The following is a 26,143-nucleotide window of genomic DNA, read 5'->3' as shown; positions in this document are numbered from 1 at the left end:
TGGTTCCAGGCCCAACCATGTTTATGACTTTCTAAATATGGCTTTTAACATTAATAGAGCCCTGTAGACATGAAATAACACCCCTATAGTCACCTTTACACTCCTATTATTCATTGTTTACACCATATATATCTAGTGGTTAGCATGTTGGCCACACAGTCAGATCGGGAAGACCTGGGTTCGATTCTCCCCTGGGCATTTCTGTGTGGAGTTTGCATGTTCTCCCCGTGCGTGCGTGGGTTTTCTCCGGGTACTCCGGTTTCCTCCCACATTCCAAAAACATGCATGTTAGGTTAATTTGTGACTCTAAATTGTCCATAGGTATGAATGTGACTGTGAGTGGTTGTTTGTCTATATGTGCCCTGCGATTGGCTGGCGACCAGTCCAGGGTGTACCCTGCCTGTCGCCCGAAGTCAGCTGGGATAATGAGGAGAAGCGGTATAGAAAATGGATGGATGGATACACCTCATTGCAACTCTGACGCTGCAGGGACTCGATACAGCCGCTAGCTAGCGAGCTAACCAGTTAGCCTTGAATTTATTTCTTCAAAACTTAAGAAGCCAAAAACCTACCACTTCCACACGGGATGGGAGGAGACGTATCATGTCAGACATGCCATGGCTGACTTCATGATTTCATACAGTGTTAATGTAATGTAAGGCAGTGATCCCCAAACCCCTGGGTCAAAGAAAAAATAATTTCCATGATGTTTTATTTTGAAAAGTGGCCGGATTCTCTCTGTTACATCCGTCATGCTAACTTTCTCTCGCCGCACAGATAGACTACTACTGTATTTTTACCATTTTTCTTTCACCTCATATTTGGTGTCAAATGCTGATACTATGTGGGAATGCATAAAGATGAGTTTTGATGACTTATTGAGTGCTAATGTGCACATAAGATAAATTAGATTGCTATAATGTACGAACCCCAGCTCCAACTAACCCCCTCCCCCCCACATCCCCTGCCACCCCACCCCCCCATGGCTATTCCGAGAACAGCGACCCAGAAAAATGGTTAAATTGTGCCATGCCGTGACAGATTCTATTTGTAGTCTTCCAGAAACTGATAGCAGTAATCGTCAGTGGACGTTTGTTGTTGTCGTCTTTTGACCTTACAGTTGGTCCTCGGTTTACAAGGTTACGAATACGCTCCCATAAATTAATTACAAACTTAATTAATACGATACACAAGCTCGAGAACTACAGCTCGCACCAGTGGAAGAATACATGCCACATGCAGCACAAGAATGCAGTGTGCACCTCGTGCTGGGTGGAGGAATAGTGTGTCTGCCTGTGCAAATACACTAAAATGAAAATACATAATAAACATGTCCACCAACATAGGCTGCTTTTTTGGTCCCAACCACTCAAGTTACTTTGTCAGGAGAAAAGACTAGACTTTTTGTATTGTTTATAGTATACTAGAAGACAAAACTCATGCAAATAAATGACAAAATAGTATTATGTATACACTATATGTATGAATAGACTGCCTATGTATATTGATTTTATTGCAACATTTTCTCATCACCTGTGACGGAAGTAACCCACACAGCAATATTGTGGCCTGTCAGTTAAAGTAATACCGCTGTATTAAATGTCAGTCAAACTGCAGCAGTCTTCATGCAATCATATTCCTCACTGCTGTCTGAAAATAAACACACCAACCCACAATTCATTTACCTGTTCTATTGAGTGACTTTTAGATGAAATAACAATTGCAATCGATCATTATGTGACAGGGCGAAAGCCTCTGGGAACAGGGTGGGCTGATTTTTGAAAAAGTGGAACAGATGAAGGAGAAAAGTACAAATTTGCACTGTAGAGTTTTGTGCGCATATCTGCTTCTCGGCAAGACATGCTTGAATAGATCCAGAAAATGAGTTTTTAAGATTTTAAAAAGTAGTGACAGTAATGAAATGTTGTTGCTTCTGAGATCAATAAAATGATCAATACTTCTGACAACAGTAAGAATGTCTGTTAGGTCAAAATTGACTTATTCGAAAATGCTTTTGAATGTAAGTGCCACATGACAGCTCTAATCATCACCAAAGCTATGATGATTCTTATGACAATGATACTACTAAAACACATTTTACATAGAATAGTTCTACTTATACATTTTCATAAACCACACTGGTGTATGAGCCACAGGTGTGCACGTCACAAAATGGGATATTTAGTGCACAGAAAGACGTTACACAGAAAGATTTCTTAAAACTTTTAATAAAATGAATGTTTTTTTTTTCCACACAGTGTGTGCCAGACATTGGTGCAACACTGCTAATTAACAGTGCTGAAGAGTACACAGGTGATTAAAAACGGTGCCGAATTGTGCATGTAACATAGAGTAGATAACAATAGCCTACCCTCTTCCGTTTCAGAATAGAACTGTCCTAATTCCTTTGGCACACATGTTGTCGGCTTGCTCTCTTTCGGTGAGCTGTGTCCTCCTTCAACTGGCAGTATTCCTACGCGAAGCAACCATGTTTCTTTTTCTTGACACCAAATGCATTGCCATCCATCCATCCATCATCTGGATGGATGGATTATCGTAAAATCCTTTCTATGATGGCAGCTTGTCACTCCTGCGTTTACATTCTGGTACAGTAGGTGGTGGTATGCACCTAAACGTTGGTTCCGACCCATCATAAACAAAAAGAAGAAGGTCTACATCAGTAGTCAGTATTACATGAATATATACTTGATTCATTTCCAAGAGAACAGCACGTCATTATTATGTTTTGCTTTATATTCTTGATTGTATCTGTATTTCTATTTATTGATGTATGGTATATGTGAGCGGATATGACGTGTGCGCCTGTGGCTCTACGTACATTGCGTAAGGTTTACGTAGGGTCACTTGTGAAATTGCTGGATACTACACACTTTTTGCTGGAGTTATCCTCTGGACTTCATAAGAACCACGGTACAGTGGCCGCTTTTGTGTCATCATAGAGCATGGATTCTCCTGGATCCAGGTACGTCCCCACTAAGTTGTAGCTTTATGACACAACCTGGACAGAGCGTGTGATTAAAGTTTATGAAGAGTTAATAGGCCTGCTTAGTTCTACACCACCCACAGAACACTACCTGTTTTAGAAGAGTCTAACGATGACGACCATTTGTCCTTTTTCAATATATTCTATATTTTTTATTATTCTTATTTTTTATTTTCTATATTTGGCGCATACCTCGCCGCTTGCCTGAAGACAACTGGGATAGGCTCCAGCATACCCGCAACCCCACTGAGGACAAACAGTATTGAAAATGGATGGATATTTGGCAACATTCAAGTACTCGAAACAAGAAAAAAGTAACAAGGTTGCAAATTTGTGCGAAAGAGCTTTTTCTCAGGAATAGAAACTAATTAGCTAGCTGTTACTATACTATATGGACAAGGTTAAGGAAATTTGTAAAAGAAAGTATTTTGTTGTATCCTGATAAGCTGTGTGGAGTAGAGTGAGACATCCAAGCAGGGGTAACAAAGTTATAAAAATATGAAAACTAGAAGAGAGGACATATCTTTGCTCAACCCATGTCGTTGGAAAACTGTTAGATGATGCCAGCTCCCTTGTGTCATTTGACTCACTGTTTTCTTCTTCTTCAACCATGCTAAAAATGTTAGGGTAACAGACTTGCATGCATGCTGGAGTACAGATTCTTTGCATACTAAAAATAATATTTAAAATATGCTGATTAAAACAAATGCTGCCATCATCACCTGACACATTTATGAATAAAATAATGCTAAATAAATTTGATCTGAACCATTGCTTTGACATGCAATTTGGTCCGTGTGAATCACCACCTTATCGTGGTGATATGTGCAGTGATATGAACAGAGAGATAACAATGATTGAGAGGTCTGACTTTTTTGTGGGCAACAGTTATGTCATGAATATGTATTACTCTTTTGAACGCATATTGTTTTAAGAAGCAAAACACTTAACTTAAGAGACCCCAGCAACAAGCTGGAACTACTTTCCTCCACGGGACAAAGTGAGGGAAAAGTCACAGTTGATGCACTACACTGCTGATGGGGATGTCATTAAACTTCATGTTAAAAAATCCAAACTATCCCTTTAAGAGTGTGTGCTGTTGCAGCTTTTCTGTTAAGAGACACTTATTAAATTATTATTTTATGTTATTTTTTCAGAGAAACTGGTGCAGTTTTATTTAACTTTAAAATAAATCTCTTGTGTTCATCCATTGTTTGTAAAGTCAAACTTTTTTGTACAAAAATGTATTATTTATGTGAAATGTAATCCCATTTTCTTTTGAATGCAATTTAGGTGCCAAGGTAATTGTGTTGTATTGAAACAATAGGGTGATGTGCAGGGTTTCATTGCATTTCATATTCATATGAGCTAGTCTGTTTGATGCAATGTAAGGCAAAATGAGGTTCGGACCTTCGCTGTGGAAAAACAAATTGCATCAACGGACCTTACTCAATTTTAATTGACGACCCCTGGTTTACGGCAATCTGTCACTGGAATCAAAGTCAGGATTTTTAGGCAACATTCATTAGAGAACAGCAACAAAATAAAAGTTGTCTGTGTTCAAGTCTTCTCCTGTTTGGTTTGTCGGTTTCAAGCTCATGCAACATTTCCACCTATTTATTTATTGCTAAATTGACTGTGTAATTTACAAGTTTCAACAATAAAATCAGGCGCACTAATATCATTACACCTCAGGGAAATCAGGGGCTTTTTTTGTTTTGTTTGCCTTTCCATCTAAGAGGATTTCCAATGAAGTGAATAAGAGCGTTGAGGTTATCAGATGACTGCAGTGACGCTTGCTCTGATGATTATTTCCAGTCAACTGACTCCTAATGAGATTTCTGCTGAGAAAAAAAGAAAATCAGCCATGCAAGAAAAAACTGTTGACTCTGTGTCAATGTCATTCTTTATTCATACATGCAGTAGTTTTGGATCATTTTGTGGAAAGAAATGCTCCAATCCATGAGAATTTGATGACTGTAGAAGTTTGCTTTTATAGTCTTCCCTATCGCGGTTTATTGGTTCCAGACCTGACCATGGTAAGTGAATTTCCGTGAAGTACGATTCAATAGGGGGCCTGCTCAAAAAAGAACTTGAATTAGGAACCCACGTATCTACATTCAATGACACTCACAGTACAACACGAAAAACGGCAGGAAGTACATCCAAATATCAACAGGGGAAAAAAGGAAAAACTTTTTTTGTTTTTTTTTGTTAAAAAATAAAATAATAGTAATAACAATTATCTTCCGCTTTGATTGGATGAAAGAATAAGTAAACAGCGAATTATTGTATGTTGAATACAGGAAGTGAACATACAGTATGTATTAACAATTGATGTGATACGGAGAGGGGATATGATTAAATAAGCTCTGCTTCTTCCTGCTCCTTTTCGGACATGTGGAATTGTGAATTGTAACATGAAGAATTCAATGCAAACTGTATGCCTGTTCTAAAAAAAAAAAAAAAACAATAATCCATATTAATGAATTGAATATTTTTGTAGTTCGAGCATAGAAAACCTGGTGCAAAAACTGACTTCCTAAATGTGATTTTTACCATTGTTAGAGGCCTGTAGACATGAAATAACACCCCTATTGTCACCTTTACGCTCCTATTATTCTGTGTTTACACCACATGCAGGCTATGGGATCACTGCGGGGACACAAGAGACAGCCACAGCTTTAAACATAGCTGGAAACGAGTCGGGAAGAAGGACAAAGGAGTACCTAAGACGTAAGAAGCCAAAAACGTATCACCAAAAACGTATCACTTCCACACGGAATGGGAGGACAACTTTTTTTCACGATGGCTGACTCCATGCAGTGTGAAGGTAAACTAACCTAATGTCATGTCTCATCAATGTAACATTACTGACGCCTAGCAACCAGAATAGTACATATATAACTTGTCTGTCAATATTTTTTGGCTATTAATAGTCCATAGCCAAACACAAAGAAGGGGTAATTTATTAAAGAGGACCTATTATACTCATTTTTGGGCCTTTGTATTGAGTTCTGGACTCCTATAGAGCAGCTACACACAATAACCCGCACAGAAAGCTTTCTAGATCTTCCAGGCTCTGCACCTCTTCCTGCAATGTTTCCTGCCTCCTGCCCAAACAGTCTGTGTAATTTACTCCACCCCCGGCCCTCCTCCAGGTACGCGTTCCGCCAAGCCCACTCCGCTGTGATTGGTCACACTCCCTCCGCTCGCTGTATGCACACTCTATAATGCTACACAGACAACCGCTTTTGTCCGATTACTTATACAAAATAAACAGGACACTGAGAAATTTTTACTTACAGGTTGCTCTTCTGACTCTTCAACACGACCAAGTAACGTTGGAAAGACGTCGGACTTCAGCAACATTTTGGCAGATAGTCCAGCTTCATATTGGCCCATGTTCACACAGTCCCGTTTGAATTGCTGTCGACAGATGAGCATATTTTTCTCAACCGCTTCTGCCTGATGCTTGCCCCTTTAGGGACATCCAAACAAACATTTCCTTGGAGCCATACGTGATAACATGGAGCCTACAGCTTTTGCCTGGGCATGCCCACACAAGGAAGTCCGGGTTGCGTTCAGGTCTCACGTCCAAATGCGCAAACCTCATTATCTGACGTGTTGGCAGCATTTAACACAATCATACAACATTGTAACAACATTTATAGGTCAGAAAAGAGGACAAGCAAAATAGGTCCCCTTTAATTATTTTTCGAAAAAATCACGATAGAGTGAGGGAGCGATGTTGGAACCATGATGTGAAGTGAAGAATGACTGTATTGTGTTTCCCTGGGTCTATTGCCACCATAACATTACCAGGCTGGTCTAAGATCATACACACACTTTTCTGGGCCAGCTGATTTGTTTGAATATCAAAACAATTTTCTCCACAGGAAATAATCAAAATAATACAAATCTGTGTCGTGTGCATCATCTAAAATTTAGTGCAGCACAAATTTTATGAATTGTAGGAATTCCAATGTATGTCCTCAGCTTCCCATGGTCACTAGCAGTTTTTTCAAAAGAGTCATCAAAGCATCAGTCTCAGGACTTGCTCTCCAACTTTGCTTGGTGTTTCACGGAGTCGCTTGCTAGTATCATTAAAAATGAACGATAAAAGGAACGACCACTTTGATTATAATATTTAGTGTCTACCTGCAATATGTACGAAGGTCAGGCCCTTTTCATTGTGGTCGCACAAAGGCAGAGATCTCAAGTGAGGCACTAAATCAATATTCACTGACATTTGCAGTAAGGTGTAAGGCAGCAGGGGTCAGACCGGAGTAGAGTGGGTACAAAGCATTGCGCTTTGGGGAAGGCTGACGGGCCTCTGTGTGACCATTAGCTTTTCTGAGAGACCCTGCAGTTATTCAAGGTTGGCAGGAGAGAGAGGGGCTTGAAGCGTTTTATGTCAGGGACCCTACAGGAGATCCAGATGAATAACTCCATGAGAGAACTGAGGATAATGGGATGTTTTGGCGGACAATGTGGAATTCCACAGACATAATCATCACAGGATTAACTTGAATCGGGGGAAAGAAACATATTTTCCACCTCGGCGTATTAAAACGCACACTGTTAGCGGTGAATATAAACGTGCTAGGTAATAAATTCACAGTTGTTTTGATGTGAAATTCACGAGCTATAGAAACAATGACTGAACATTCATGTAATAAAGGAAAATGTCACCGTTATCGTAAACAAAGCCAATGAATAGAGGCTATTTTTCCTTCATGTAAAAGGTTATTGTTTTAACTTTTGTGTCCAATGATGGATTGTTCCACATTATTGTATAGGGCACAAAAGGCTTGTCTCTGCTTATCAGTTCCCCCCCAGAAAATTTATTGACAGGCCACCCCAGCCTTTGCATTTAAAATTCATGTGAGACAAAGACCGAGTGATGAGTGGCGCTATAAAAGACAAAGGTGCTATACGTTAAAGTTAGCGATGCTAGATATTTGCTTTCTTACTGAAATTGAACATGTTGAGACTGTACTTCATTTCCAATATCGATATCCGCCAATAATCCCTCAAACTAATGTCAGGTCACATGTCGTATAATGAATGACGACTCTGGTGGCTCTCTGGTGGTGGGGGCTCAGCCTAGCCGTGTGGTGCAGGGCTTGCTGGGTGGTAGGAGGCAGACCCTCTCCTTTCATATATTCTCAGTGACAATTACACGTTCACACATACGTGCACATTTATGCATGTACTGTATTTATACATGCAGACATGCACACATACACACCTACAGAGATACCTGTACACACATACATATACACATTCACAGTACATAAGTACTTCCCCACATAACTTACTGATTTATCCATGGTGTTATCATGTTGTTGGTTTTATTGTGATGATGGTGATGTCGTCAATAAGATTATAGCTGTTCCAGTTGTGTGCATTACAATTGCACGAGGTCCCCAATTTACGAACACCCAACTAGTGAACATTCGCGGATACGAACACAAGCCGACTAGTCTTTATTTTATTTTGCCTTGTCGTCGCTCAATCAGTATTTATACTGCTACTGTACATGCTTGACCAGTAGAGGGCACTGTGACACTGCTAATGGGACCAACAGAGGCAGTGTTAGAAGATAGAGCTAAATGGAAAGCTAAATTAAACAACCCGGACAGAGCGTGTGATTAAAGTTTATGAAGAGTTAATAGGCCTGCTTAATTCTACACCACCCACAGAACACTACCTCTTTTAGAAGAGTCTAACGACGACAGCCATTTGTCCTTTTTTTCAATATCTCCTCCACCAACTCCTCCAAAACGACGTATGCTCGACCACTCCTCTTCAAAGGTAAATCACATTTATCATTACGTATTATTATATCATTTTTATTATTGTTTTTTTCATTAATTATCCTTGTTTAATATTACTACTGCATCCAAACTCATATTGACATACATACACATATACTGTATATGTATACACGTACATGTAGTACCTATATCATTGGTAATATTACCTTTTCCCCTACTAAAGAACAATTTGACATAAGAACGGTCGTCTGGAACCAATTGTGTTCGTAAGTTGGGGACCTAGTGTATTGTCATTCTGTTCACTATCATGGTTGATATTTTCATTACTATTATTACCACTAATATGTAAGACTGTTTCAATTCAGTATTATCACTGTGGCTGTTGATGTTATTTTGTCATCTCCATTATGGTCTTCAAGGCCGTCATAAGCATTTGCTGATGTAGTCAAATTGCATATTTATAATCCAAAGGCAAAACTTTGAAGTAATTCCAGGCTGCAGACGTACTGGGCGATCAAGCTTGTTGCTCTGTGGCGCACGGCTCAGTTTGATGTAATGACTTGCTCGCCAGTGAAGGTCACACGACCCAAATCCAGGCATTACCTTATCTGATATCAGCAGAGAAACTGATACCGATATGGTCCGTTATCCTATTTTCATGCCGATATCGGCCTGTTGAAATTTTCGGACATCGCAAGTTAAAGTACTTGCCACTGTTGAAAGGTCGTTAATAAGACAGAGTTAGAGCTTACTGAAAAAAACAGTTTTGCAATATAATGTCTTAAAACCATTTTATTCCTTCAGACAAGAATAAAAGGAACCCATAGATCAGAGTATATGTTTTAGCAGTACAAGGCCTTCACCATCTTTTTCATGCACGGCAGGTCTCTCTGCAGAGAGTGCAGTTATGCCTGCAAGCATCCTCGTCTTCTAACAGCTACTAGGAAAGTGGAATTTGTACAAGCGGAATGATAAAGATTGCGGTAATAAGATGTTCCTATCTGGAAGCAACATGCGGACATTTCCATCCTAGGTATTAGGTTTGTGTTTTGGGCTCTTATGTTTGCCATCTATTCACAGAGAGCACAAATGAAAAGATTAAAGTTGTACTTGGTATCGCTTTTCAACAATTGGTTTTCAAACGCAGTAGCTCCAGTTCTTTATGTGAAACACCGTCAAGGCTCTTGCCAGGGAAACCTGGGACAGAATCAATACAACATGCCAAACAATAGAACACAATGATTTGAGTTTAATACCCTCGCTAATGTTCCAGTTGCAGACGATCGATATCAACACCGTAGTGTCTTTAACTGCAATGTGCTGTGAGGAGTGTTGAGGAATTAGAGTGCATCAAATACAGCTCTCAAAGCTCTCTTATCTTACTGGTCAGTGATGGGTGCAAGGGTGCAAAGAATATGGGCTAGTGAATGAAACAGCGCTGCGAAACACAAGAGGGAACAAAATCGGCTATTGTTAATTAATGTGATAATTATACGGATCATCTATGAGGCTACAGTACGCCACTGTGTACTGTTTTGTGTATTTGTGTAAACCAATTGTTGTAATCCGGAAACCATGTTTCCGGTACTATTCTTTTCCGGCAAATACACAAAATAGTGCCGCTGTTGTTAAACTCCAAAGTTTGACCCCATAAATTGGGTTGGCTTGACATTTTTCAGACAGCGCAATGTGTGCTACAACACACCCACTGTAACTTTAGAGAATTTTGCTGAATCACCACAGAATTTAGTACACATCTTTCAGGGACTGATAACTACGTGTGTTAAATCTGAGCAAGATTGGTTGAAAAACATGTCTGCCATCAGTGCCATCTATGGTCTCTGCAGGACCACGGGCGGGACTGAGCAAATAATTACTGACCATAAGTCATTGACCATTAGCCTAATGATTACCAGACTTTGAGGATATCTGTATTACACGTATGCTAGTATATCTTCCAAAGCATTTAGAAACACACCTCCTCAGACCTCAGAGGGACAATTCAAATACTCGCTTTGACGGATATATTCAATCCCTAAAAGCTCATTTGCATTTTTTCAATGTCTGTTTGCACTATGAATCTCCTGATAAATATGTTTAATAGTGCCACAGACGGAGCCTGTTTGAAATGTGCACAGTGCTGTCTTTAGATTTGTTCAGCATCCAGCATGTAATTAATTAACCATGTCCCGGGGGGGCAGAAAATGACACATTTTGGAGCTTCTATTACAGGGTGTTGAGTTGCAAGCCTTGAGGGGACCTGCTAAATCTCTCCCCCCTCAAATCAGATACTTGATAAATATTCAATGACACGTGGGCTTATGGGCAAACCGGGCTCTGTTTCCTTGAATGTGCTAGAAGAATGGCATGTTGAAGCAACGTAATAGAGCGGCTCAAACCAAAGCGTGAGTCTGCATCAACATCCCCTCGGGATTCTTCCTCTGATCTCCAAAGTTGTAGACGCCCAGTGTCAGAAAATGATCCTGATAGAACACGCTGCCTCCTTAGAGGTAAAATTTGGGAGCAAGCTACCGTTCCTGTTTTGGAGTCATCCCTTCTTGCAGCATCTGCTTGCCTCGCTTGCCTGAGAGTAAATTGTTAATTTTGCCTGTTTGCAGTTATTCAACCCCCTGACCTGATGCCAGGATCAATAGAGCAGATGACTTCACACTGTCTGATATCATCTTTCTTTCAGACTCTTTGCAATTAGAATCACTAAAAGGCTTTTGATCATACTCTACGCAATTGTTATGGAACACAATATCTAGTTTAATCTCGACCACGGATTCACCTGATCATACAACAGATTCTGCAAAGCTGTAAATCATTGATTCACGCCAACATGTTGAAGTAAGAGATATGGTAATGAGGTGGCTGATGGGCAATGTGTGTTCTCAGCGTGTGACCTTAATTAAGTCTTCAGAGAGCACTACTTGACCAGCGGTCAGGAAGCTGCGACTGCCCAATGAAAACGTGTTTTAAAACAAAGCACCTCTAGTGTGTTTGCTTTAGACGGAAGAAAATCTGCTCACCGTATCTTTCATTTAGCTGGGAATAATCTGCCACCAAAATTGATGCCAAATGGATGTTTTCAGTTTACAAAAGCCACTACAGGTTTTATGCAACAAGTTCTTGCTGAAGTCGTCTACAGTGGACCTTCTGGATGGATTAATGCCGCTAACGGAGGTTTCACTTTACTGGAATACATGATTCGAAACAAGCTGCTGTACATACATTTGGACTCTGTAGTTCTACAGAGAATTGCAGTCAACCTTTGGTTTGCCAACAGCCATTCTCCTTCACTTTTGTTACGACCCAGGGGAACATAACATATTCATTGAGGACACAGGGATTGAGACAATCAAGTCATCCAAATTTATTAATGAATCAACAAAAAATAAACCCCACTTAAACTCCTACCGTGTCCCAAACTGACAAACAACAAACACCTCCTTATGCTCCAGCTCAAACAAACAAAAGGACGGTGAGGTGAACAAGCCAACACTCTTGTCACCTCACCACTACTCCTAAACAACAAAAAACACAAATAAAACCTAAACAAAACCAAAACCGAAAACAGGACAGCCGGTCACACCAGGACAAACAACAAACTAAGAAGAAAAATCCAGGCTGCTGCTCAGCGTCGCACCAGCAGCCAGAGAGAAGCAGCTGAGTGGCCCGTCAGCATGACGAGGAGGTGGAGACGAGCCTACAGCGGACAAGCAGCACAAGCAGAGCGGGCAGCAGAGAACAATAGAGCCAAGCACACCTGCACACATTTATGGACTTCAGAGAGGGCGGAGCTCCAACAGTGCTCATACGTAACAACATTACTTGTTTAATTGTTACCACACTCAAATTGCTACAATTAGTTGGGACAAGTTGGTGAAAAACAGTTACATTTGGGAGCAACTGAAAACTGACAAAAGAGTTTCTATTTGACACTCTGCCAGGCTGCTAATATTGCCCCGTAACTGATGGATGTGTAAATAGCAATTCCAACACATATTAAGTTAAAAGCTGTTTCGGTATTGCGTTTCAACGTTTACGGGATTACAGTCAGGAGCACGAGAACACAAAGAAAACTCAGACATAGTCGCTCTGTGACATGAGTAGAAACTTATCTCCTGCATGACAGTGGGATTTGCTACATGCTGATGTACAGCACAATACTACAGTATATTCTCACAACCTGGCTTGCCACATGATGCGCAAACACCGACTACATTGGCAGTATGAAGCAGTGGACGAGTGTTCTGTATTTCATGAAAAGGATATTCATTCTAAAGCAGGACATTTTTCTCCTGCGAGACCGCAAAATTAGCCTTTGCCGAAGGTTGACGTTCACATTGCACAAATGCAATTTCGTTTTCAATTTCCCAGAGACTGCCTGCTTAAGCCTGAGAGATATCATGAGGGGAAACTCCCGAAACTGTGATGAAATAACCCTGCCTAGTCCTCAGAGTTCATTAGCAGCATAGAATTCAATCGGCTAGCAAAGGTTTTAACGTAAAATTTTTTGTGTGAACGTTCTGATCCGCGCTCAGGTTTGGTACCCTCCTTTGGCACGATTGGAATAGGTGGCCCAAGACACGGCATGAAATGCAACATAGCCGAGTAATAGAATGACTGTAATGCGATCGCTCCTCGTGAGTTGTTAATGCTAACCAACACATTCCATAATGCAGTGGTACTGTACATGGTTGGTAATTTTTTTTCAAAAATCAACTCATACAAAAACTGTGGTGTATGAAAACTAAAGTTTGACTGTACAAATTGACTCAAAATAGCTAAAAAAAAAAAAAGTCAAAACCCATTGAATGCGCAACCGTAACTACATTTGTGTGCATAAAATACATAATTTAAATAATGTGGTTGCTCCTCTCCCAAGTACTTAATGACAACTGGCATCTTTTGCAAAGATGAACAAATGTCAGGGAAACTGCATTAATACAGCGGAATAGAAGTCATAGCAGAAGCAAACTAGCTGAAGCACAACTGCTCCTGGAGGCCAGGAGAAGTCCAGCACGGTACTAAATGTCTATTTTGAACAAGCCCTTAATTCTGCTAATATAGATCACTTCAATACTCAACACTCAATCATCACAGATACATGTCCCAGGCAATGCCAAAGAAAAATCACCCTGAAGATACTTAGCATGGTGTACATTTCACAGTATTGACGGAGCCAGAGAAGGCAATGAGGGTGATGCTGTGTCTCTGGTGAGACATTTGACAAAGGGAAATGGGTTGCATGAATACTGCATGGGATTTGGGCACATTTTCCCACAACCTGCTTGGACTGCAGGAAAGGGTATTTGTCACAGGAGGCGGATGCTCTTTTTACCTGTGATATTCTGGCAGGAATAATACAGCCTGTAAGTCTTTCTGCTCCAGAAAACAGTGACACTGACAAATGGGGCGGTGATCTCTTTTACGGTCCGACCGATTCATCAATTAATGCTATTGCTATGCCATTAATGCTAATAAGTTGTACTTTTTGCACTATAGCCTACGTAATAATAAGTAGAACTCTGGTACTTAGTCTGACTGGTGTGTGTCACATGAAGTCTTTGAGCATAAACTGATGGCGCCTGAGAGGCGAACAATCTTCTAAGACAACCTGAACAGTCCAGTTGCGATCGGTTGAATGCGCTGAGAATACTTAGAAATGCTTAAATCTCTGTAACAAGTGCTTGCGACTATATTCAAGCCACCAAAAGCAGGTATTTTGTCTTTTTTTAAACTGACAAATGTACAAATTGGGTTGACTTATCGGTGACATACAGTATCTTATCTGCATACAAGTTCCAGTGGAATATCTTTTTTATTCCCTGTATCGGAATTGGCACAGGCCCCCCCTCTCAAAAAATCCTTATACTTTCGGGCCCTTATCTCTATGGCCATCTGTGTTAGTCATAGGTCTAGTTTGTGTGTATGATAATGCATTGTTGTTTTTTTATGTTAATACAGGTTGCTCCTTAAGAGGATAACAGAAAAAAGAAGACTTTTTTTAACTTTGGTCAAATTGTTTTCAAATACTTCTTAGTCACATATATAGATTTTTTTCTTACCTTTTACTGTATCTGTTTTATGAAGTACATGCACCCTATCCTTCTCCAGGAAAAGCTCTGAGAGTTTGTTGCTAAAGTCTGATCGGTATACTGTATAATACTTAATCTTGGCAGTCAAATTCATTCATTCATTCATTCATTCATTCATTCAGCAGAGCATAAAAATAGCTTGCATTTCACTGCTCTCCTGCTGTCAAAACCCACTGGCTTTTCATCTCTTCATCCCCTCTGGATGAAGCGGTACTGCAAGTGCCTCCCGTATGACATTTCTACGTATTTTATTGTCTGATTACCAAGACCAATGATGTCATGATTACATTAAAGACATTACACAGGCTGTAGAAAGTCATGGTGCATAATAAATGTTTCTGCAATATTATATTATTAGCAACGTGCTGAAAAAAATTCAGTAAGTGCATTCAGATGGTAGGCAGCGCTTGTGCACTAAGCTGAGAAGAGACGTCACGGCAGCCTCATATTGGGTTTCTGCCTGGTATTTGATCAGGAAATATGAAAATTCAGTGATTTTTACTCAAGAAAATGTAAACTATTAGAATCATACAGAAAATTTGAATACAGTTCAATGGACAAATATTAATATTGTTTTGTTGTGATTATTGTTATTTTTATTTTTCATCAGCCCCTCTCCTGACTGCACATCACTGGATATATCATTAAGTGAACTTGAAACTTGAATTAACCCAAAAAGGAGATATAATCTGCATAGATTAGTGAAAAAAAACCCCCAGCTCAAACGCAGCTCAAACAAATCAAACAAATGTGCTAAATAAGTATTAAATGTCACTCTACTATCAGTGCTGCTTGTCAATTGTAGCTGCCACCTAATTAATATCCGTAGAGGAAGCTTTGGTGCTGCAGCTGTGAACCATGTTCATGAGTTCAATATCCTCATCTGAAAGGGTGGTGGCTTTATTACTTGATTTAATTTTTGAAATGCTTTTGGCAGATTTAAACCAGCCAATTTTAACTGTCTAATAATGCAATGTAACATCGCTACCCAAGGAGACATCGCTGTAGATGATGACACAGCGTGTTTTTTTCTTAATTATGTGTCTAGATGAATTTCAGGTCCTGTCGTTGAGCTATGCCTCCAATGAGATAATTCCACTCTTAATTGACTCTTCCCCCTGCCATCTCTGCTTTACACTTTAGGATATTATACAAAGAGAACACGGCTCTTATGGAGCATTGGTTGCATGGAACACAAGTCTTAAATCCATCTTCTGTGCCGCTTCTCCTCATTAGGGTCGCGGGTATGCTGGAGCCTATCCCAGCTGACTTCAGGCGAGAGGCGGGGTACACGCTGGACTGGTCGCCAGCCAATCGCAGGGCACATATAGACAAACAACCATTCACACCACCTATTCATACCTAAGCAGCTAATGAGCTTTGTCCACACCTGTCTCTGACTGTGTGTGTGGCTCCAACAAACACTTTTGTGCACTTTATCCACTTTGTACATCCATCTTCTATGCCGCTTATCCTCACTATTATTATCCTCATTATTATTCCTCGTTTCGATTCCGGTTCCCAACTATTCTCGATGCGGTTCTTTTCAGAAGTAGGTCATAAAAGGCGCTAACCAAAGTTCTTGGATGAAATGTCTGAATGTCTCCATAATTTTTTTTTAAATTATATTATTTTTTCATGAATTACTTTATGAATTTCTCACGGGGCTACTTTCAACCAGCTTTGCTGGTATACTGTGATGTATTCCACTGTAACGTGTATGCATGCATGTATGCATATATACTGTAAATACCAAACCATTGAAGTTGAACATAAAAGTTTTGAAGTCTCTTTACATGGGAGTACACGTTCACAAATGATTTTTATTTTTGAAGACCTCATGAAAAAAACAAACATATCCTGTTGTTTATGTGTTGGAGAGTGTCTTATGATGCGGAATAGAAAAAGTGTAACTTAGCAATGTGACTGAGTTCCTACTAACCTGCTTGCAGAATATCAAACAAGTATGGTGAATGGAGTAACACTTAACGCGGGGTGTGGTCAACTTCCGTTAGGCCGTTTGTCTATGAAAAAGTACACAGCCTTACGTTAGTTGGATATTTGATTTGGTCACTGTTCATGATGTCGTGAAAACCCAGGACTTAAGAAGCAACCGCATTTAAAGCAAGCATTTAAAGGGTCTGTCTTTAAAAGACAAAAAATTCAGAGCTGCTTTCCTGAGATGCTATTAGTTATTCTTTTTTTCAGGATGCGTGAACAGAATGATGAAGTGTTGATGCGCAGGTGCTCTCCAGGATTTGGAGACCTTTTCAAATTAAACTCACCGGAGCATCAAGTGGATATCATGAGTGGTGATGAAGCGATTACTCAGTGGTGCTGAATCTCAAATGTCAATAGTGTTTAGGGGGTCTGTATTAAACAAAGTACTATAATGCCCAGTTGTCAGCCGTCAGAACAGCTGTATCGTCACCATCCCTTCGGATAAAGATATTTGTAATTTATAGGACTTTCAGGGTGTTTCAGGTGAATTCAGGGTGAAATAAAATCACTAATGCAAAAATGTGTCTCACGAACAGTACAAGGTCATAATTGGCAGGGAAAAGTTTTATATTTAGGTCTCTATATATACATAACTTCAGTTGTATTGCACAGAGCTGACTTTTCCGAGAAACCTTAGTGAGGATTTATTTTCCTTCTCACATGCATACAAGACTTGTCAGTTTACCCTTCATCAGGCACTTTATAAGATTAAACGAAGCACTATGTTCTGCTGTATTCATAAGGTCTGCTCCTTATGCAGAGGCTTCATCTATCATGCAAAATGTAAATCCAGCTTTGACAATGATGAATTGCTCACAGCGTCAAAACTATTATACGGCAATACTACCTATAAATCCTGAAACTACTGCAACTTTTTATGCAGTAAGTAAATAGCCTGTCGGTCCTTGACTTTGACAAGCATGAATGGGGTGTCGGAAACAAATGACCTCCTAAATCACAAAATTTACATCAATCTATGTCAAATATGAGCTCATGCTGGAGTACATTCCGAGACCAGCTATCCATCCATCCATCCATCTTCCGCTTATCCAAGGTCCGCTTATCCACAAGCCCAGGCTTCCCTCTCCTCATTTTTTTCGTCCAGCTCCTCTCAGCGGGCCTGGGAACACCTCAGGATTAGGATCCAAGACCCAGCGTGTCCTGGGTCTTCCTTGAGGCCTCCTACTGGTAGGACGTGCCCTGAACCTCCCCAGGAAGGCGTCCGGGAGGCATCCTGACCAGATGCCCAAGCCACCTCATCTGGTTCCTCCCAATGCGGAGGAGCAGAGGTTCAACTCCAAGTCTCTCCCGGATGACAGTGTTTCTCACTCTATCTCTTAGGGAGACCCCAGCCACCCTACGGAGGACACTAATTTTGGCCACTTGTACCCGCGATCTTGTCCTTTCGGTCACTACCCAAAGCTCATGACCATTGGTGAGGGTGGGAACGTACAGTAAATGGACAGGTAAATTGAAAACTTTGCCTTTTGGCTCAGCTCCCAGCTTCAATATGACAGACCGATACAGAGTCCACGTCCCTGCAGACGTCGCACCAATCCGCCTGTCTATCTCATGTGAACAAGACCCTGAGATACTTAAAATCCTCCATCAGGTTGGGGATAAGGATCTTATCCCCAACCTGGAGATGGCACCCCACCCTGGACAAGAAACATGGACTCAGACCTGGAGGTGCTGATTCTCATCCCGAGACCATCCGCGAATCGAGAAAAAAACATGAGAAATTGAGACACCCATAAAAAAGTCTATTTTTGGCAGTGTAATAAAGCCTGGACTATGATGTTCCATCGAGGTGCCGCCGTAAACTAAATGTCGGATGACATTAATGTTGTCATCCGATTATGCTCCAAAACGCTCCCTGTCTCTCTTAATTGCCATTGTTCGCTTGCGAAGTAGGAAGCTATATAAATGTATAAACCTTGCAATCCAACCTATCTCTGTGTTCCTACCTTCACTGGCTCATGACGTGTGGCTGTTTTTTTTTTCATTGGAGCTCAACAGCTGCTGCCGTGTTAATGTCCAAGCAAAAGCTGTAGTAATTTGACATTTGATCACAGTTACTTCAGAATTGTCAGATCAAAACATGATCACTGCATATGACTTCTATCAAAACATGTAGCATGTAGCATCTGTTTCAGTTCTTCCTGGTGGTACACTCTAAGCATCGTGGGAACTGTAGTTCTTTTAATGTAAACATAAAACTAATCTGCTGGAATCTGCCATTAATTTCACATGTCTTTACATAACTGCACATTAACATAATGGATTAGTAGCAGCAGCAACAGCTGCCATCATTATTTTAACTTGTATAATTCTTGGTTTTTGTTTCAGTTTGTGGAAAGAACTTCAAAGTGTCCTGTATATCGCATCTGTATATCTGCTGTACTGACTTACGAATACGTGGCGATCCACTGTCAACGTGTAGACACGAGTTGCGTTTTTGATCTATTCATTGTCCTCCTGTAACTGTAAGATCAATAGCTGAGTTATACAGCCGTCTTATCTGGAAGCCTTTCAGATGAAGATAAATGAGTCCATTTTAAAAGTAATTAACCAAGCCAGAGTCTGTGTTTATTTCTTCAATATCTACTCTTCTGTCACGCAGTGAGAGGCGTACCTGCAATTAGGTTCTCTTCCCTTTGTGTTCTCCTTGAGGCAAATAGTTAGTAGATAGGAGCTGAGAGGAATTGCTAAGTTATTTCTCCTGTCACGACCACAATAACTCATTAGCATAATGGCCGGGGAGGACAAGAAAGAAATTGGAATATATTCAGGTGCAAGGCAGGAAGGACTAAAAGAAAAGCGAGAGGTATGCAAGTTAAGTGTAGGATTTTTTTTGGAAGTGACACACCGACAGAATATGTTCACAGACTGAAGGCAGATTTATTGCCAAGGAGTATCAAAGACTACCTTTGGAGATAAATATCCCCATGTATCCCCCCCTTCTCCCTGACTGATAAGAACCAAAGCTTGTGAGCCTGTCTCACAGCTCAGATATTTTGTGTCTCAGGGTGTTTCTAGTGGTTCTGTTGCTCTTTTGCCTGCAGAGTGGTCATATTTCAAACGCACCTTTGTTAACCTTATTCTTTCATTCATATACAGTACCACTTAGCATATATATTTGCCTAGTACTTTATGTGGCTGGTTGCTAGGTTGAAGCAATCAAGGTAATGGTAATGTTTTTTGAATCGGGGTGTCACGAGACACCCAACTCAGACACCCTCCACTAAGAGTAGTGATGCACCAACCCGCATTTTTCATTTCTGATACCTGAATTTGGATATCTGGACCAGGGTGTACCCCGCCTCTCGCTCCAAGTCAGGTGTGATAGGTTCCAGCATATCCCCACGACCCTAATTAGGATTAGCAGAATAGAAGATTGGTGGATGGATGGAATTTGGATATCTGCTGATACTGATACATTCCGAACCAGAGCTCTGTTTGCCTTCTTATGCCACCATGCCAAAAGAATATCAGCAAATGTAACTAGAAGAATATCAGCGAACGTAGCTGTCTCCACACATGCGTACTTCACACACACACACACACACACACACACACACACACACACACACACACACACAGCCTGATACGTTCACGGTCGCTACATTGCCATTGTTGATTTTATATGAGGCTGTAATAAGCTCCTCTCTACAGGCAACTATGATATTGTGGCGACCCGGAAGTTTCGTGTCGTGTTAAGAGTTTGTGATGTCTTCATGTGTAGAGACAGCTACGTTTGTTGATACTTTTTTGGCTGCGTCTGCTGACAAAAAAGCACAGTTGTGGGTCATCCATAGGAAAACTCCATAGGTGGAATTGGAAATTTCCCATATGTGAATTAGGCTGCTCTCTGAACCCAACATCCACACTGGATCGCATCAGCCCCATGCCTTCCTCAGAGGTTCCCCTGTATTTTAACGTCAAGATGTCACTGATGATTCATAAGATATTTTATACTGATACAATCTCCTCATCTGTTTTCCCACATATTACATTCCCTTTCCATCACAGGGGGAGGTTCATGTGTGCACATACACACACAATACCCCCACACCAAAAGCATCTTGTGGATTTCTCCCCTAAGCCGAGATTCACAGCAGGAAATTGATTCTTCTTGGACATTATTCTACTACAATACAGTCCGAGGCAGGTGTACTCTGTCATTTGTCAGGTGTCTTTGCAAGCGCTCTTGTGCTTGCTTTCGGACTTGTCGAATCTGGGCTGGCCTGGAGAGAAGATAGGCTGTTAAACAAATGGTTGCTGTCACACAAGGGAGGTAGACTTTAATGAGCCTGTCCTCACAATGGGTAAGGTGCACGTCAAACCTTAGGAAAACTCCAAAGCTGTTTTTTATCAGAGGGAATACACACTTAGTGTGCCACTGCAATCAATGCTAATTACCAGAGTTGTGGACTCAAGCCACGCGACTTGGACTCAAGTCACAATTTTGATGACTTTGGACTCGACAATATATTCAAAGACTAAAAAAAACTGCTAAATAAACTAAAATACAAATACAAGGCAGAAGAAGCGTTTTAATTGTGAATGTAGTACGGTAGACGCCCCTACAACGTAAATAATCCGTTCCGAGAATGTTTATGTAATAGGATTTTTATGTTATACGAAGCGTAAAATACATGTAAATAGCCTAATCCGTTCCAAGATCTTCCCAAACTCACCCTTTTGGCACTTCAAAATATTCAAAGTCCACCAAATATGGTGGGAAAATATAAGAAAACGTTAGCGTAAACATAGTAGAGTAACATTCCAATGTAAAATAAGGTAATAAATAAGATTACTGTAAATTAATAAAACTGAAAGGCGTCACCAAGTGTACAGTATTCTGTTAGTTTGAACTTGCACCGACTTTAAAAAAAAAAGAAAAACAAAACTTGCACCGCCTTTAAATTTGCCAAAGTGAAACCCCTTTTTTATGTTTTCATGAAAGAAGACTGTACTTCAAATCAATATCCTCTGCCAATAACAAGAAAGCTTTCAAGACTATAAATCTGTGCTCCCACTTCAATATCCTTAATTCAATTTAATTTTCATTGCTGTATTATTATTAATATTATTATCTTCATTTATTTATTTATTTTTTATTTATTTATTTATCACTTTTCTGTTACGTTTTTATTTCTTTAATCTCGATTTCTGTGTGACTTATTTTATAAATGTTTTTGTTATCCAACTGTTATTTTTCAATGCCCATGGTTTGATGCACTGTTAGTGTAATTTGTAAGGCATTACTAAAGTTGATTGGAAAAAAAAAGCTTTACGTTATGTGGAATGTCTTACGTGATATGATGCAAAAACTTTACATTAATTCTTTACGTTCAGTGGAATTTACGTAAAAGGAGGTTTACGTTATGCGAGGTACTTCTATACTGTATTCTACATTGGCCACTAGGTGTCAGTTATTGTTCGGTAAGACAGCCACTAGACTCGTCACTAAGGTTCCCCTAGGAAACACATTTACTGTGACACTGCTCGATCAGGAGTTTTTATTTAGGTCTCAAATGGCTTATTCACTTATGGCTTATTTTGTATACCACATTGGGTAATATGAGTGTAAAGCCATTTAAATAATTTAAAAAAATAATAATTTAATAGGGCGGCAGGGTGGCAGTGGCTCAGGTGGTACAGCAGGTCATCCAGAAACCAAAAGGTTGGCGATTGGATCCTCACTTCTTTGCTATGTCTTCAAAATTGGTACCATTGAGTACCGGCAATGATTCCCAGGTACTGGGTATCGGCTCAAATATGAAAGGTATCCATCCCTGCTAATCATACAGTGTGACACCTAATAAATACACAATCAAGGTGAAAGGGATTTTTGCCATCTTACAGCCTTCTTTTCTCTCTAACAATATACATTTTGAAGGTTTATCCTCCATAGTCTACCACTGTCTGTCTTTCACTTCATTTATAGCTGTCTCCCACCGGCTGTATCCGATGTCTGCTGTTCAGGATGTGGTGCAACAATTAATCCTCAGATTGATTCACTTCCTATTGAATTGCCCCCCAAACCCAAGATGTAATTCAACCTGTCTATGTTAATCCTAGACCTCACTTCACTCACTTTGAAAAAGGGTTGAGCGGACGAAGCAACATAGTAGTGGTCCACATTTTGTGTAAAGTAATTCTTCTACTTCTAAACTGCTGCACACAAAAGGGTGAAATATATATATATATATATATTAATAATGCTGACATACTTAAATGAATCAGTGAGTACAAAAAATGAGTTAAAATGCAATATAAAATTAGGATGAACAGAGGGTGCCATAGCTTGCCATGATTCATTATTTACTTTAAATAGTGCAATCCAAACCTGCACTTTGCACCCAAAAGTGAGGGATATTATGCAAATTCCTCATCAAATGAATGTGGTATGGTATCTTCAATCTTCAATTACGTGTTGAAACTTTCTCACCTGTAATGGCCAAAGGAAGCAGCCATTTGAAAGAACGGTGCAGCAACTCGCAAGAATACACAAATGGCAGAAGTTTTGCAGCGCACATGTGTTTTGACCTGGATATGCCATGCTGAAGAAGGACATCACTAATCGTCACTGCTACTGGACTGTAAATTACCATCTCGAGGCGCACGAAACGTCCTTACTTTGCATACTGTCCCCATAAATGTAACTGAAAAGGAGTTTCAAATAAGGACGGATGAGTTACTGTAAATATTAACACTGAATGAAGTGAATCAACTGTATTCACAGGTCCACTGCAACTCCCATGACCGCCACATACACGGAAGACGATGACGTCACAGACAGGCAGACTGAATCGAGTAACGTTTAACGTCTTTGTCATCAAAAGTGCTAAAAAACATAAGCCTGCCGTGCTTAAATCCAATGCTTTACTGTATTTCCTAGTATCGACTCAATCGATCGATTACCATTTAAACAATGTTGGATCAATACATGTTATCCGGAATGGAAATTTGATAAACACAGATTAATATAGTTGGATCACAGGAATATAAATCAATGTATCGATGTAGTGGATGAATCGTTACACCCCTAATGAAAACCCACTGTAAATTTAGGGTGTTAACACAAAATTTGGCACATACCTTTAGGGGACTGATGAGCACATGTTTGTAACATTTCAGATAGAATGGTTAAAAAAACATGGCCGCCATCAAGCAATGGGGAGAACGGTCAGGACTTAATGATTGTAAAACTCTGAGAATATCTGTATAAAATGTATGCTAGCATGTCCTCCAAAGCATTTTGAGCATAATCTACAGGGGGCACCACAAGTCATTTACTTGACTGTAGAATGAAATAGGGGTGGTTGATTAATCGCATCTTGCAGCAACTAAGACAAAACTAAGTGCAATACTTGTCTGCAACCAGCTGAAGCGCTGTTGATTCAGGATCAATTAGTTTGCCGTCTAATAAGGAGCAACATAAAATCAATGATGGGGAGACTACAGACTTCACTTTTTGATGTTTCTGGGTGTCAGCTACTTTATTCGCTCTTTTATTGTTTGTGTCTGCATTTTCTGCTTCTGACGCTGTCACATCACCCCCTAGCTTGTCTTTGAGCCACATGCCACTAGCATTGCAGTGCTCTCTGTTTTTGATTGACAGTCTTGATCTCTGATACTGTCTTTGACCTTGCCTGTTGTTTGGATGCCTCTGGCCCAACCCCTTATCCTAGCTGCCCGTTTAGATCTTATATCCTTTACACCTCAATCTGCCTCCAGAGTTGTCTCCCTCTGCTTGGAATTATAATGGTGATGATTTCATTTATTTTCAACATGCATACAAGTTACATTGGAATACATCACATACTGTAGTGTTCCACATGTCCAAAAAGGAGTAGAAAGAAGCAAACCTTATTTAATCCAACCCCCCATTTGTTCACTTCCTGTATTCCAAATGTACTTTTTGACAATTTTAAATACATAGGAAATAATAAATGCTAAATATATAATAACTGCTGAAAGGGGTAATAGCTGACAGAAACATAGTGGGATGATGAGTGAGTGCAATGTACTTTCAGCAATTACCAAATAGCATTATTTTAGTTTTACTTAGGTTCAGGGATAATCTGTTTTTATCAAACCATCTTTTTAGTATAGTCATTTAATCTGTGACTTTTTTTTATTAGCTCTTGTGTGCTTTCTCTAGGACAAAACGCAGTAGAATCGTCTGCAAATAATAGTAGCTTGAGGTCTTTCGTGACACAAATGAACAAATAAATATAATATTCAAGGTGAAAGAAGATGAAAAACACCTTGGCTGTTATTGAATGAGTATCTGCAGGATTTCAATTGTGCTGCAGGTCACATGTTATTGATGAGGCGGTTGGAGTAGCAAGAGGGATAATATATTTATTTAAAAGCCTCTCGTTGCAATCGATCTTTCTTCAGGGACATGAAGAAAACGCCTAAATAAGTGTTGTCAGCAATAGCTTTTTATGGCCGATGGAGTCCTGTTCATCATGACTATAGGACTGCATTAGAGGGCTGCTTTGATTGAGAGAGGCTCATTTGTGTGGTGCTCAGTCAACTAAGAGCCTGAACCGCTGAATGCTGTGGACAGTATGTTTTGAACATCACCGTGAAACATGATCCAGTAACAATTCTAATTCTGCTTCAAAGGCAACACACTTGTCACAAGTCCTTTTAAAAGTGAGAAAGTGCCAGAGGGACAACCTGAGGGGTGTTCTTTGATGTCGCCTTGTCTATCACGTTTGATAAAACCCTCTGACGCGAATGAGGAAAGTATTGTCCCTCAATGTCACTTTATGGTATGTTAATTCATGTAAAGTACTTGAAGTAGCTTAAAAAGGGGTTTAAAAAGGCAAGATATACTGTTTTCACCCATGTTACTTGTGTGGATTGGAGTTTACAGTTTCCATAAAACTTTGTGGTGGCACATATACAAAGCAGGAACCATTAAATGTTGGTGCATGTCGGACTAAGAATGTTTTGACATGAATTAGAGCTGCAACAATTAACAAATGTATCGATGGTTAATCGATTACTGAATTAAACAACAACTATTTTGATATTCGATTACAGTCGTCCCTCCCTCTATCGAGGTTTTTCAAAAATTAATTAATTACTAAATCATTGCAGTTTTGTGGTTGACTATGGCCTGTTATTAGTCAAAAGATATTGAAAGGCAAGTCATATGTAGTATTCTGGTCACTAGGTGTCAGTAATGTTACATTGATGAGACATCGATTACACATTACCTTAAC

Source organism: Dunckerocampus dactyliophorus, chromosome 5 (genome assembly GCF_027744805.1).
Source record: "Dunckerocampus dactyliophorus isolate RoL2022-P2 chromosome 5, RoL_Ddac_1.1, whole genome shotgun sequence".
Taxonomy (NCBI): Eukaryota; Metazoa; Chordata; class Actinopteri; order Syngnathiformes; family Syngnathidae; genus Dunckerocampus; species Dunckerocampus dactyliophorus.
The sequence above is the reverse complement of the archived record's forward strand: the minus strand, read 5'-3'. Positions refer to the sequence as shown.